We start from the raw sequence: 13173 nt of genomic DNA on the forward strand, positions 1-13173 counted from the left end.
ATGTATCAACAATAGCATGAATAGATGAGTGTTTTTTTTTTTTTTTACAGTGTTTGAAAAAAAACAGTACTACTTGTCCTCCAGTAACTCCCAGCACATCTGATGATGATGACGCTGCAGAAGCAGGTAAAGTGTCCATTGTAGTATAGGGTATGTTTGTAAAGGAATGGCCATAACAAAATTTCACTTTCATTAATAGGTCCATCAAAAGAAGTCTGGAGCAGCAGAAGTGGGACTTCTGTAAGACATCACCACAAAAAACCTGTGGCAGCAAAGAAAGCAAGGTCTGATGTCCAGAGCCAACCACAGCAGGCTACCCCGCCACGAAGATTATCGACAGTATGTTCGGTCCCCCCACTCCAAATTTTGGACACACCTACAAGACGTCGTCCACACTCCCCTCATCTTGATTGTGAGTATCAAACTGAAATAAATGTAAACAATTTTAGATCGTAATCCAACTTTTTCTTAACCGCATTAAGTCAAAACACATCAAAAACTTATATACTTACCAAAGTAAGTAAAACATGAAATGGAATCCAAGCAAAATGGCCTTGTCCACATCCAGTAAAGATATGTATGTCCACTTGAGCCATACAGTAGCACATTGTGTGTAAGATGCTGCAACAGAAAATAAGAATTTACTCACCGGTAATTCTATTTCTCGTAGTCCGTAGTGGATGCTGGGGACTCCGTAAGGACCATGGGGAATAGACGGCTCCGCAGGAGACTGGGCACATCTAAAGAAAGATTTAGGTCTATCTGGTGTGCACTGGCTCCTCCCCCTATGACCCTCCTCCAAGCCTCAGTTAGGATACTGTGCCCGGAAGAGCTGACACAATAAGGAAGGATTTTGAATCCCGGGTAAGACTCATACCAGCCACACCAATCACACCGTATAACTCGTGATAGGAACCCCGGTTAACAGTATGATAACAACGGAGCCTCTGAACAGATGGCTCGCAATAACAACCCGATTTGTGTAACAATAACTATTTACAAGTATTGCAGACAATCCGCACTTGGGATGGGCGCCCAGCATCCACTACGGACTACGAGAAATAGAATTACCGGTGAGTAAATTCTTATTTTCTCTGACGTCCTAGTGGATGCTGGGGACTCCGTAAGGACCATGGGGATTATACCAAAGCTCCCAAACGGGCGGGAGAGTGCGGATGACTCTGCAACACCGAATGAGAGAACTCCAGGTCCTCCTCAGCCAGGGTATCAAATTTGTAGAATTTTGCAAACGTGTTTGCCCCTGACCAAGTAGCAGCTCGGCAAAGTTGTAAAGCCGAGACCCCTCGGGCAGCCGCCCAAGATGAGCCCACCTTCCTTGTGGAATGGGCTTTTACAGATTTAGGCTGCGGTAGTCCCACCGCAGAATGCGCCAGCTGAATAGTGCTACAAATCCAGCGCGCGATAGTCTGCTTAGAAGCAGGAGCACCCAGTTTGTTGGGTGCATACAGGATAAACAGCGAGTCAGTTTTCCTGACTCCAGCCGTCCTTGAAACATAAATTTTCAGGGCCCTGACTACGTCCAGTAACTTGGAATCCTCCAAGTTCCTAGTAGCCGCAGGCACCACAATAGGCTGGTTCAAGTGAACTGCTGATACCACCTTCGGGAGAAACTGAGGACGAGTCCTCAACTCTGCCCTATCCATATGGAAAATCAGATAAGGGTTTTTATAGGACAAAGCCGCCAATTCTGACACACACCTGGCCGAAGCCAGAGCCAACAGCATGACCACTTTCCAATGTGATTTCAGGAACTCCAAAACCACATTGAGATCCCAAGGTGCCACTTGGGGCACAAAAGGAGGCTGAATACGCAGAACTCCTTTGACAAAAGTCTGAACTTCAGGCAGTGAAGCCAGTTCTTTCTGGAAGAAAATCGACAGGGCCGAAATCTGGACCTTAATGGACCCCAATTTGAGGCCCAACGTCACCCCTGCTTGCAGGAAATGCAGGAATCGACCCAGTTGAAATTCCTCCGTTGGGGCCTTCCTGGCCTCACACCAAGCAACATATTTTCGCCAAATGCGGTGATAATGTTTTGCGGTGACATCCTTCCTGGCTTTGATCAGGGTAGGGATGACTTCCTCCAGAATGCCCTTTTCCTTCAGGATCCGGTGTTCAACCGCCATGCCGTCAAACGTAGCCGCGGTAAGTCTTGGAACAGACAGGGCCCCTGCTGCAGCAGGTCCTGTCTGAGCGGCAGAGGCCAAGGGTCCTCTGAAAGCATCTCTTGAAGTTCTGGGTACCAAGCTCTTCTTGGCCAATCCGGAACCACGAGTATAGTTTTCACTCCTCGCCTTCGTATTATTCTCAGTACCTTGGGAATGAGAGGCAGAGGAGGAAACACATAAACCGACTGGTACACCCACGGTGTTACTAGAGCGTCCACAGCGATCGCCTGAGGGTCCCTTGACCTGGCGCAATATCTTTTTAGCTTTTTGTTGAGGCGGGACGCCATCATGTCCACCTGTGGTCTTTCCCACCGGTTTACCAGCATTTGGAAGACCTCTGGATGAAGTCCCCATTCTCCCGGGTGGAGGTCGTGCCTGCTGAGGAAGTCTGCTTCCCAGTTGTCCACTCCCGGAATGAACACTGCTGTCAGTGCTAACACATGATTTTCCGCCCATCGGAGAATCCTTGTGGCTTCTGCCATTGCCCTCCTGCTTCTTGTGCCGCCCTGTCTGTTTACATGGGCGACCGCCGTGATGTTGTCTGATTGGATCAGTACCGGCTGGTTCTGAAGCAGGGGCCTTGCTTGGCTTAGGGCATTGTAAATGGCCCTTAGCTCTAGAATATTTATGTGAAGCGAAATCTCCTGATTTGACCACAGTCCTTGGAAATTTCTTCCCTGTGTGACTGCGCCCCAGCCCCGAAGGCTGGCATCCGTGGTCACCAGGACCCAGTCCTGTATTCCGAATCTGCTTCCCTCTAGTAGATGAGCCCTCTGCAGCCACCACAGCAGCGACACCCTGGTCCTTGCCGACAGGGTTATCCGCTGTTGCATCTGGAGATGGGACCCGGACCATTTGTCCAACAGGTCCCACTGGAAAGTCCTTGCGTGGAACCTTCCGAATGGAATTGCTTCGTACGAAGCTACCATTTTTCCCAAGACTCGTGTGCATTGATGTACCGACACCTGTCCCGGTTTTAGGAGGTCTCTGACTAGAGATGACAACTCCCCGGCTTTTTCCACTGGAAGAAACACTTTTTTCTGGTCTGTGTCCAGAATCATTCCCAGGAACAGAAGACGTGTCGTCGGGACCAGCTGTGACTTTGGAATATTGAGAATCCAGCCGTGCTGTTGTAGCACTTCCCGAGAAAGTGCTACCCCCACTACCAACTGTTCCTTGGACCTCGCCTTTATCAGGAGATCGTCCAAGTACGGGATAATTAAAACTCCCTTCTTGCGAAGGAGTATCATCATTTCGGCCATTACCTTGGTAAAGACCCTCGGTGCCGTGGATAACCCAAACGGCAGCGTCTGGAACTGATAGTGACAGTCCTGTACCACAAATCTGAGGTACTCCTGGTGAGGAGGGTAAATGGGGACATGCAGGTACGCATCCTTGATGTCCAGGGAGACCATGTAATCCCCCTCGTCCAGGCTCGCAATAACCGCCCTGAGCGATTCCATCTTGAACTTGAACCTTTTGATATAAGTGTTCAAGGATTTTAAATTTAAGATGGGTCTCCCCGAACCGTCCGGTTTCGGTACCACAAACATTGTGGAATAGTAACCCTACCCTTGCTGAAGGAGGGGTACCTTGACAATCACTTGCTGTGAATACAGTTTTTGGATAGCCACCAACACTGCCTCCCTGGCAGAGGGAGTTGCTGGTAAGGCAGATTTTAGAAAACGGCAGGGGGGGGGACGTCTCGAATTCCAGCCTGTACCCCTGAGATACTACTTGAAGGGCCCAGGGATCCACCTGTGAGAGAGCCCACTGTGTGCTGAAATTTCTGAGACGGGCCCCCACCGTACCCGGATCCGCCTGTGAAGCCCCAGCGTCATGCTGTGGACTTACCGGACGCGGGGGAGGACTTTTGCTCTTGGGAACTGGCTGTATGCTGCAGCTTTTTCCCTCTACCTTTGCCTCTCGGCAGAAAGGATGCGCCTCGAGCCCTCTTGTGTTTATGGGGCCGAAAGTACTGTACTTGATAATACGGTGCCTTCTTTTGCTGTGGGGTAGCCTGTGGCAAAAATGTAGATTTCCCAGTCGTAGCTGTGGAAACGAGGTCTGAAAGACCATCCCCAAACAGTTCCACCCCCTTATAAGGCAAAACTTCCATGTGCCTTTTTGAATCGGCATCACCTGACCACTGCCGAGTCCATTACCCCCTTCTGGTGGCAATGGACATTGCGCTTATTTTTGATGCCAGCCGGCAAATATCCCTCTGTGCATCACGCATGTATAAGACAGCGTCCTTTATATGCTCTACTGTCAGCAAAATAGTGTCCCTATCCAGGGTATCAATATTATCCGACAGGGAATCTGACCACGCAGCAGCAGCACTGCACATCCATGCTGATGCAATCGCTGGTCTCAATATAATGCCCGTGTGTGTATATATAGCTTTTAGGGTAGCCTCCTGCTTTATATCAGCAGGATCCTTTAGGGCGGCCGTATCCGGAGACGGTAGTGCCACCTGTTTTGATAAACGTGTAAGCGCTTTATCTATCCTAAGGGACGTTTCCCAACATGACCTATCCTCTGGCGGGAAAGGTACGCTGCCAATAACCGTTTAGAAATTATCAATTTCTTATCGGGGGAAGTCCAGGCTTCCTCACACAACTCATTTAATTCCTCAGATGCAGGAAACACTACTGGTAGTTTTTTCTCACCGAACATAATACCCTTTTTTGTGGTACCTGGGGTACTATCAGAAATGTGTAATACATTTTTCATTGCCTCAATCATGTAACGGGTGGACCTATTGGAGGGTACACTAGTCTCATCGTCGTCGACACTGGAGACGGTATTCGTGTCGACATCTGTGTCTGCCATCTGAGGTAGCAGGCGTTTTAAAGCCCCTGATGACATTTGAGACGCTGGAACAGTCACAAGCTGAGTAGCCGGCTGTCCTATGTCGTCAAACCTTTTATGTAAGGAGCTGACACTGTCACGTAATTCCTTCCATAAGTCCATCCACACAGGTGTCGACCCCTCAGGGGGTGAAAACACATTTACAGGCATTTGCTCTGCCTCCACATCATTTTTCTCATCATAAATGTCGACACAGCGGTACCGACACACAGCACACACACAGGGAATGCTCTGACAGAGGACAGGACCCCACAAAGCCCTTTGGGGAGACAGAGGGAGAGTATGCCAGCACACACCAGAGCGCTATATACCACAGGGATATCACCTATAAAGAGTGTTTTCCCTTATAGCTGCATATATATATTATACTGCGCCTAAATTTGTGCCCCCCCTCTCTTTTTTACCCTTTCTGTAGTGCAGGACTGCAGGGGAGAGCCAGGGAGCGATCCTTCCAGCGGAGCTGTGAGGGAAAATGGCGCCAGTGTGCTGAGGGAGATGGCTCCGCCCCTTTTTCAGCGGGCTTTCTCCCGCTTTTTGTGTTATTCTGGCAGGGGTAATTTACACCTATATAGCCTCTGGGGCTATATATGGTGTCAGTTTTGCCAGCCAAGGTGTTGATATTGCTGCTCAGGGCGCCCCCCCCCCCCAGCGCCCTGCACCCATCAGTGACCGAAGTGTGTGGTGTGCATGAGGAGCAATGGCGCACAGCTGCAGTGCTGTGCGCTACCTTGGAGAAGACAGAAGTCTTCAGCCGCCGATTTTCCGGACCTTCTTGCTTCTGGCTCTGTAAGGGGGACGGCGGCGCAGCTCCGGGAACGGACGACGAGGTCGGGTCCTGTGTGCGATCCCTCTGGAGCTAATGGTGTCCAGTAGCCTAAGAAGCCCAAGCTACCACCACTTAGGTAGGTTCGCTTCTTCTCCCCTTAGTCCCTCGCTGCAGTGAGCCTGTTGCCAGCAGGTCTCACTGTTAAATAAAAAACCTAAACTATACTTTCTTTCTAGGAGCTCAGGAGAGCCCCTAGTGTGCATCCAGCTCGGCCGGGCACAGAAATCTAACTGAGGCTTGGAGGAGGGTCATAGGGGGAGGAGCCAGTGCACACCAGATAGACCTAAATCTTTCTTTAGATGTGCCCAGTCTCCTGCGGAGCCGTCTATTCCCCATGGTCCTCACGGAGTCCCCAGCATCCACTAGGACGTCAGAGAAACTCATGTTTAATGTTTGCAAATAGTAAGGTTGTTTATCAAATTTTCATGTGTGTGTTTGAGCTCACATTGCCAAATACATATAAAAACATTACTATGTTTGTTTTAGAAAAGCTATAAGGTAAAACATTATGGATTACAATGTGTTATTATGGTGGAGTATGTCTGATCTACAATAAAACTAAAGTGTTTGCTTTCACAATTAAGTAACCAGACACATTTGCCACAAACACGCATATGTATGTATTTAAGTTATGAGTGATGATGTTGCTAGGCAGAATATCTGAAAGCAACAGTGAATGACATGTGTTCCATGTGTAGTGATTTGTTTTCATTTATCAAACATATGGATAGCTAACGGCAAATTTTTCGACATTTCAGCTTCTAGTCCTGGTAACAGCATCCCTCCGCAACAACAGCAACACAGTGACATGGAGGAGACAATCATCGTAGAAATGCAGCCATTAAGCCAAGGAATCGGCCCCCCAGCACCTGTGAGTACACCACAACAGCAAAGCACACCACCACCACCACAACACAGCCCAACAACACCAGTAACACAAGGCCCTGATCAGGTGTTTTGGACCATTTGGGCTAGACAGCAGACCACTAATGAAGATTGCCTGCGTAGGCAGACACAAATGTTTGCAAGCCTACCATGTCACCTCAGAAGAATAACCAGAAATATGAGTAGACAAAATGAACAAACAACCAGAATTGGCAATACCATGGAACTCCTGCGTACAGACATTACACAGGTCATGGGCAACTTACAGCGCATAATGAAAGAACAGCTCAGACTAATGGAAGAACAGCACAGACAACAGCAAAGTTATGTGAACATTTTTCAAAACAATCAAAAGATTCATGAAAGTTTATTCCGAATTGTAGACAATCAAAATGCTGCTTCACGTGAACTCATTGCCACCCTCACTAACCTGAATGAAACACTCAGATCCATGCACCAACAGCAAACAAGCAGCAGTTCTGGTATGACTACTTCAAATATCACGCCAGTCTCATCACCACGAAGACGCTCCACCAGAGCATGACAACATGACAGTGCTAAAGGCAAAGGGCAGGACAAGCAGGCACCCAAAAAAAAATTAACACAAAACAAACATATTTTACATATCTGAGAAGTAATTCAAAATAGTTAGTAAGTGTATGTTTGGCAAAATATATATAACACTTAGCTCCTTGACAATTTATACAACATCATTAATTATAAGTGGTACAAACAACAGCATAAAATTTGTACGCACATTTATTCTTTACCATCTTTGTTTTCTTTTGGAGGAGGGAAGTGTTGTTGGAGCTGCACATACATGTTAACAGGAAGTAACCAGACCACTTGATTTTTTTCTAATCATTACTCTTTCTAGATTCCAATCATTCTCCTATCCTGCAGCCAATCCACATTACAATGTGATTGTTAACTATTTTACCTTTCTACTCTATACAACATTACAAGAATAACACAATTGAGTTGCGTAAAAAGCTTTTAATATGTTGTCATTGAATTGAGATAATTCATTGCCAAAATGAATGTCATTATTGTTGGGACATGTTTGTGTGTGTTAAAAATGAGTAATAATGTTATTACACATAATGCAGAAACCAAAAAATATATATTTTTTAACCAAAAAAAAATTAATGTGTATAATAATGTATATTTGTGGCAAACTGTGTATTTACTTACAAATCAGCAAGTTTACTGCAGCAAACATTACGAAATAAATTATTTTGGATGAGAGTAAGTTTGTGTCCCTTAAATATGATGGAGCATCACACATAGGGACACATGTATTCTTCAAGGCTAACATATTATATGTTGAGGACTGTTTATTTAGAACACAGGTTCTCAAACTCGTCCCTCAGGACCCCACACAGTGCATGTTTTGCAGGTCTCCTCACAGAATCACAAGTGACATAATTAGCTCCACCTGTGAACCTTTTAAAATGTGTATGTGAGTAATTCATACACCTGTGCATCTACTGGGTTACCTGCAAAACATGCACTGTGTGGGGTCCTGAGGGCAGAGTTTGAGAGTCTGTGCATTAGGACGTTACACACAATCATAAAGTAAAATACTAAATAAATTACTATGTGGATTATGTGTGCTTGTAATAAATTATCAGTGCAAGTTTAAGAATACTTATCCAGACTTAATGCATGCCACTCATAATCTGTTGCTTTGATTTTTCAAATAAACACAATACACATGCGACATTAGTTTTGCATAAAGCGAGGGTATGTTTGTATGTCTCAAGGAGACAGACACATTCTGAGTAATGGTTTTTACAAAAAAAATGGCCCAACATCTATTTATGATTACACAACAAATGAAATTAGCAAACCAAACTTACCTTAGAAATAGCGAGTGATGAGCTCTTGCCTAACCTGCCTCCCTACATCTGTACTCCAAGTATCACCAGATGTCTCTAATTCCTCTGCTTGCTGGCTGCTTTCTTCATCCTCCTCCTCCTCAACATGTGGCAGATGTTGTTGCAAACACATGTTATGAAGAAAGCAGCAGCAGAACACAATTTGAGTCACCTTGGAGGGACTATACAACAAAAGGCCACCAGACTTATCCAGACACCGAAACCTAGATTTCAGCACACCAAAACATCTTTCTATCACATTCCGCGTGGACTTATGTGCATGATTGTAATTGTGTTCAGCAGGGGTATCAGGTCGGGACAATGGAGTTAGAAGCAAAGAGAAACAGCCATATCCTCCATCACCTAAAAGACAGATATAGTAACGTGATTCATGTTAAGATACAGCAACACATAAGTAACACACTCTGGGGCAGATGTACTAACCTGTAGAAGGCATAAGGAAGTGATAAACTAGTGATATGTGCAAGGTAATAAAGGCAGCGGACAATCTGTTCCTAAATGTTCATTTACATATTGGAGCTGATTGGCTGGTGCCTTTATCACCTTGCACATATCACTGGTTTCTCACTTCCTTATGCCTTCTACAGGTTAATACATCTGCCTCTGTATTTGGACAAAGTATACGCAGGCCTACACATATCAAATTACATACCCAGCAGCCATCCATCTGGCATTTGTCCATCCTCAAACTTATCAAAGAGGGATGACTGACTGAGGATGAAGGAGTCATGGCAGCCCCCAGGGTAACCAGCAACAACACTCATTATTTTGAGATTTGCATCACAAACCACCTGCACATTTGTGGAGTGTTCTTGATGGCGATTAGTATATATGTGCTGCCTGCCCCTAGGTGGTCTCAGCTGAATGTGTGTGCAATCTATGGCTCCAAGCACATTGGGCATGCCAGCCAGCTCATAGAAATCTACCCTGACGGCATGCCACTGAGACTCCTGGGTAGGGAAGCATATTGAGGCATCGATGTGGGGCTGCAAAACAGCCAACATCTGTGTGTATATTTGAAAGAACAATAAACATGAGATTTTACGACAGAACTGTCCACCGAGAAATAAAAAAAAACAAAAAAAAGAGGTAGTTAGGTATACATCACCTGTGTTAATATTCTCAAAAATGAGGGCTGTGAGATTCCTATGACATCCCCAGACACAGCCTGAAAGCTACCAGTAGCCATAAAGTGCAACACAGCCAGGAGTTTGTGCAGGCCTGAGACAGAGCGAGAGCGTGCTGTCTCAGGGTCTAGGCCCAGTTTGACAAGGTCATACAGACAGAAAATGTTGTTACGATTTAGACGGAACATCTGTATGACCATATCATCGGACAATGCGTTCAAGTTTAAATGCCCCCTAAAAAAACGAGGCCTGCGCAGCCTCAGCGGAACCTGTACAACCTGCTGACCATGTTCAGTTTGTTGGCCCTGGTTACTTACAGGCTGATCTCTGAGTCTGAGGAATCCCACAGCACACAAAATATCACTGGTCCACAATCCTGCTGCCATTTCTGAGTGTAGGTGGATTGAATTGGACCTAACATCCTTTTATAGGCATCCGTATTCAGGTGTGATTGATTTTTGAGTTGCAACACATGTAAACACGCCTGAAAAAAGCAGGTCTATTTTTTTCCGCTTTTTTTTAACGATTCGCAAAAAAATACGACCGCATTTGAGCACTCAGAGACTAACACCCAAATACGAATGAATAGTGAATTCCCGTATTGTATGAAATAACCGCCGCGTTTGACCGATGGTCTATTCATTCGTATTTCTGAACTTTGCAAATCAAACCATTACGAATAGTCCAAACACTGCAGAGATTGGTGCTTAGTGAATTTCCGGATTGGGACTTAGAAAAAAAAAACACAAATCGGCCAAACTCGGATTTTTAGTAAATATAGGCCCATGTTTCCATGAAAGGGGAGCAAATACAGTTATATAATTGTTTCTGTACATGGTAAATGCTGGCTGGTTTTGCATGTAGCCCTCAAATGTTAAACAGCTTTATTTTTACACTGCAATTTAGTTTTTAGTTTGTACACATCCTACCTAAATCTAAATCTCTCTGCCCCACATGCAGTTCAACATGGTTTTGCCCCGTTGTTTTCTTTTTTGCTTTACGTACAAACATGAATCTTTCTTAACGTCCGTTACCACGGGTGTTGTTCACAGAGTCAATCACACTTAGGTCGACAGTGTCTAGGGCGACCACTTTGGTCGACAGTAACTAAGTCGACTCCTAAAATAGGTCAACACAAGCATTAGGTTGACATAAGCAAAGTCGACATGACAGAGGATCGACATGCATTTTTATTTTTGTGGTGTTGTTTTCCTCATAGAGTATTCAGGAACCCCAATTAGTAAAGTTTTGCAAACATTTAAAAAAATTAATAACATTGTTACAGGTGTTTACTTATTAATATTATTATTATTATTATTACTATTATTATTATTATTATTATTAGATTAGCTGAAGGCTGCATAAGCCTGAGGCCATATACTGTAAGAGCCCAATTTTTTGTGATTGGTTGTCTATGACTAAGCAGTTGCTAGGTAGTTTATGGTTTTCTGTTGGATTTTCCTATAGGATTGTTGGGCTGTCCGTCAAGGTTTTTAGGGGCATGGGTTAAGGATAGTATATAATCCAAAGTCATGTGCCTCAGACTTCCTCTTGCCATTTTTGAATGGTCCAGGAAGGCTAAGTACTTGTTTAATCGTATAAGTGCCCTTGTGGTGTTTTAGTGTTTCTGTTTTGCTTATTTGTACCTGTATTAGTATTGTATTAGCTTCTGCCCCACTCCCCTGCCCTCTCATACTTTTTTGCTGTGCCTGTTTTGGTTTTTGTCTCCCCCACCTCCATCATGCCACATCCCCGCAGGTCCGCACCCCCTCCCATCGTCTCTTAGAAGCCGCGGGTGCCCAGCGCTCGCGTTCCCGGAGCGCAGCTTCCCCCAGGTTGGTCCCCGCGACTGTGGGATCGCGGCGGGGTCGAGCCGCTGCGGCCCGCGCCGCTGATAGTGCTGCTCATCTGGCCGGCCGGCGCGCTGCCCCGGCCATGACGGGTGGCGGCTCTGCTGGGCCGTGGGCGTCCCCGGTGATCAGTGTTCGCCTGGCGGCTCCCTCGCCCGGCCCGGTGGCTTCCGGCGCGTCCCCCATATCTTCCCCGCTGGCGGCTCCGGCCAGCGGCGCTGGCACCCACGTAGTGCCCGGCGTCCATGGGCGGGCTGCGGGGAGTGAGGGGGGATGGCAGCTGCTGGGGGACCGTAGTTCAATGGGGCAGCAGGTGTTTCCTGTGCCCCCAGTCGTGTTATCCATGGCTGGGGATTCTGGGCTCCCCATTGTGGGGGGGCCTTTTCTGCCAGCCTATATAGTGAAGGGGCTGGTGGGGTTGACGCCAGGGATTTAGGGGGGGTTGCTGCCTCGCGCGCGGCACCGGTACGGGGGTCCCCGGCTGGGGTGTTCCCGGCGGGGGCTCTTCTGCACAGCCCCCGTTTCCCCATTGGTTTTTTGTGCTCTGCGGCGCCCCCTTTCGTCGGGCTCCATGCACCACCTGCCGGTCCGGTTGGCACAGTGCAGGTGATGGCGACGCAGTCATCCCTGGTGGCTGCGTTCCACATGCCTGGCCCTCCTCTGTCATTTGCTGCGTCCGAGGGGTTGACCGGGGGTCAGTTGTTCTCCGGTGGCTTCCTCTGGCCCGTTGCTCAGGCGTACCCTGCAGCCTCTTGGGCGCCTTACACGGGGCCCCCAGTTTCCTCCGCCCCGCAATTTGAGCCGTATTTCTCGAGTTCGGCCACTGGGGTCCTGCCCACATGGTCGGTCGGCGGTCCTCGGGTCGCAATCTTACCCCCAGCGTTTGCGGGCTCGTATCTTGGGTCTTCTCCCGCCGCAACGGCACCGTTTGCCCAGATTTGGCAACCATCTCCCGCTCTGTTCCCTCCCGTTTCGTCTGGGTTTCCTTGGTCGGCTGGGTATATTCCCCCGCCCACATGGTTTCCTGCTTACACCAGCGGTGGCGTGCCTGTGTTCGGGGCGGCCCTCCCCCCGGAGATTCGTCCCCCTCTGTGGGGTGCCCCCCCCGCCACTGCCCCCTAGCCCCCCTCCATCAAGCGAGGGTGCTGTGCCCCCACTCCTGCCTGTTCCCCCCATTGCGGTTGATGCGCAGGTTTCTCCTGCACCTGTTGTCCCTTCTGTTTCCTCAGTTCAGGTGATAGCGAGTCCGGGGGCATCAGTGACTTCGTCGCGGAGGAGTCAGAGGTCTCGAGGAGAACGGCGGCCGTGACAATGACAGAAGACGTTCCGCCCTGACCGGTGGCGGGTGAAGTGACTGATGCAGTTCCGGGTCCTTCAGGCACTGGTGAGCATGCAGTTCCTTCTCCCTGTTCTTCTAGCACTTCTTCTACCTCTTCTAGTAGTGTTTCTTTAGGTTCTCCTCGGCGCCCGCGTAAGCTGGCTAGGCTCATTGCGCAGCGCGTGGTTAAGGAATCTAGAAAG

At 47.6% G+C, this 13173-nt stretch overlaps 2 long non-coding RNA genes across 4 annotated transcripts in view; both read left to right on the plus strand.

The window, feature by feature from the left end:
• LOC135058071 (uncharacterized) overlaps positions 1 to 13173 on the plus strand; it is a 106901-nt gene that overhangs the window by 58013 nt on the left and 35715 nt on the right. The gene's annotated exons all lie outside the window — the stretch shown is intronic.
• LOC135058070 (uncharacterized) lies at positions 54 to 7841 on the plus strand. Its single transcript, XR_010244575.1, has 3 exons — positions 54 to 126; positions 200 to 412; positions 6648 to 7841. It is a non-coding gene; the product is annotated as an uncharacterized LOC135058070 (long non-coding RNA).

This window comes from Pseudophryne corroboree, chromosome 3 (genome assembly GCF_028390025.1).
Source record: "Pseudophryne corroboree isolate aPseCor3 chromosome 3, aPseCor3.hap2, whole genome shotgun sequence".
Taxonomy (NCBI): Eukaryota; Metazoa; Chordata; class Amphibia; order Anura; family Myobatrachidae; genus Pseudophryne; species Pseudophryne corroboree.